Here is a 3,137-nt window from a genome sequence, read left to right as displayed (position 1 = left end):
TAACGGATGCGGGTGATGGATCGATCGGGTGGAGAATTTTCACCCGTCACCCGACCCGTTAACCCGACCCATCACCCGAAATTTCAAAACACTGCACTTTTTTACAATTTCTGAAATTCTGTATAATGGGCTAGGCCCAAGTGAAGCTAAGTTAGTATTATAATTCCATCCCTAATATCCTAAACCCTAAAGTTTCTAAAAGAAAAAAACACCACGGCTCTCTCTCTCTTAACTCTCTCTCTTAATTCTCTCCCTCTTGCCTGTCTCTGCCTCACGATGGCGCCGCTGCAATAAGGAAAACTGCAGTAACTCCAACTCTCCAACTCCAGCAACCAACAAGGAATAAAAAGGGCGTCTCACGAATTTTGTTTGTTCACTAGTTAAATTTAATTATATACGAATGACAGGCTAAAGTCGTATCACCTAATCAAAAGTATTACCTAAATCCTCTAACTAAAGTAGATAGGGAAGTAGGGTCGAATCCACAGGGAAACTGGTCTTTCTACTCCTAATTAATTAATATAATCTAAATTATTAAAGTAACAAATTTGTTGTTTGTAATGTTAAACTATACTACGAAGATTAAGTTTAGGGAGAAAGTCGATAATAAAAAGGCCTAGGGTCATAGGTTCACCAATAATTAATATTCCGAGATAAAACATAACAATCAATTAATTAACATTGCACAAATAACATGATTAACAGGCTCTCGCAATTTATTAACCAACATAGATCTAATAGGCTCTCGCAATTTACTAGATCTAAGTTTCTATTGAAAATAGCCTTTAATATCAAATTAACATCTGCTCGATTCATCAATTCAATATTGCTAAACATTCACAATCAAATTACATCTGCTCGATTCATAATCTAATTGCAAAGAATTAAAACAATTCAATACGAAATTATCATGCAATATCAATAATCAATAATAACAAATTATCCCTTCATATTAATTATGGATCCCCATAAACCCTAGAATTAAACTACTCGGACATAATTAAATCTAAAGCATGCAAAGTAATAAAATAAGTCATAAGGAATTGAAAGGAAGAAATTACTGAAATTAATTAAAATAGAAATCATACCAAGACGGCGGAATTACAAAGTAGTCAAGAACAAGGGAAAGTAGAGAGAAAAGTCTAGAGAGAGAAAATATTAAGTAGAGAGAGGAAGTGAAAGGGAAAGAGTAACCAAAATAATTATCCTAAAAACGTACTTAAACAAAAATCTAACAACTCCTAATTAGAGACTAAGTGCCTCGACAAACAAGGCAACCCAGAAACACGCGCCCGATCGGGCGCGCCTTTTTCTCCGTGCTCTATATGTAGCAGCCTTGCCCGATCGTGCTAAGCCTCGCACGATCGGGCGTGCCTTGGCCACGCATAGCCTCCCTTGCTGCGCACTTCGCCCGATCGGGCTAAGCTTGCCCGATCGGGCCCTTGTGGCTCCTCGAAGCTTGGACTTCGATTGGGCTCGACTCCTCGGCCCAATCCGGATCTCCTCTTCGGGTCTTGAATACTCGGTCCAAACCTCGGTATTCCAAATACCGAGCCCTTAATCACCGGCTCGATGGCTCTAGCCGGCCTTGGGCTTCAACGATGGTCGTGCTCTCTCTCATTGTCGTAGTTGCTCCATTAAAACCCGGGAAAAAGGTCCAAAGAAGCAATTTCCTACAAAACTCAACCAAAACTACGAAAACACTAGAAAACACATATTAGTAATAAAAATGGCTCGAAAGAGCCAAAAACACTACTAATTATGACCAAGGGACGGGGGTAAATATATAGATAAAGTGGACATATCAAACTCCCCCAAGCCAAACCTTTGCTTGTCCCTAAGCAAAGAACTCATCAATGAACATATAAAACATACCTCACCCCAATAATAAAATCAAGCACAAACGATTCAAGGCAAATCAAACGAACATGCTTCAACATCAATCAATCCTATTCATCTAATCACCCTTCCTTCCCAACAATTGTCAAATAGAGCAAACCACAAGAGCATATAGAATTCAAGACTAGTGCTCACACACTCAACTCTCATTTATGTGGCGAGTAAAAGATGTACTCGATCGCTCTCCGTCCCAACCCCTTTATGTGAACAATGCCCTCCCAAACTCACACACTCGTGTGTTTAAAAAGACATACACTCAACCTAATAGTTGACTCGGAATATGTCAAGTCATAACTTGCATTGATAAACAACACTTTCACATTTACACAACTCTATGAACAAGGTCGGAAGGTCTTTAAAGCTTGTAATGTAAGGCTAGGGTAAGAGGGTAGGATAAAATTGGGAATATGTGAGAGAAAAGCTATGCATTAAGGGAGCCAAATCATAAATAAACCCATGATCAAAAACAGATGATGATCATACATCTCCAACACAACCAACTCCAACAAAAATCCACCAAATACCACTCCAATTAATATAAACAATCCCAACAATTACAATTTCACTCATAAAAATATAATAATGTAAAACTCGAGTGAAACACAAACTCTAAACTATCAAACATGAATTTTTCATTGAAACTCAATTTTTTTCTTTCTTTTCTTTTGATCAACCTTCGTTTAGAACATTTGAACATATGATAATTTTTTTCCTTTTTGCTCTTTTTTTTCTTCTTTTTTTTCTTTTCATTAGAAGTTCATTTTTTTTTATTTTCTCACTTTTTTTTTTTTGTACTTCTTTTTTTTCTTTTTTTTTTCATCACGCTTTTATTTTTCTCAAATATATATACACTTTTAAACTCATCAAAACAAAAACATGATCAAGAACAAAATACTTCTCAAAACCCACCCAAATTGTGCAAATAATGTGCACACTACAAACTCCCTCACCTCACTCACTAATAGCTCCCCCAAGCCAAGCTTGGGACTAGTAACCAATGGGGCAAACATGGCTTGTAATGTGGCTAAAAACAATAAAAAGTCAAGGCAACAACATGGGTAGCAAGAAGGGAACAAATGTATCTAAATAAATCTGAAGGCTACCTAAAAGAACAAATGCCTTCGTCCTCCACATGTGCATAATAGTGAGTCATGAAACACTACTCATAGTTGCAAACCAATACTCAAATTCATTGACATACCAGGAACTAATCACACATTCCTAACCAAATCAACTAG

Source organism: Chenopodium album, chromosome 27 (assembly GCF_948465745.1).
Source record: "Chenopodium album chromosome 27, dcCheAlbu1.1, whole genome shotgun sequence".
Classification (NCBI taxonomy): Eukaryota; Viridiplantae; Streptophyta; class Magnoliopsida; order Caryophyllales; family Amaranthaceae; genus Chenopodium; species Chenopodium album.
The sequence above is the reverse complement of the archived record's forward strand: the minus strand, read 5'-3'. Positions refer to the sequence as shown.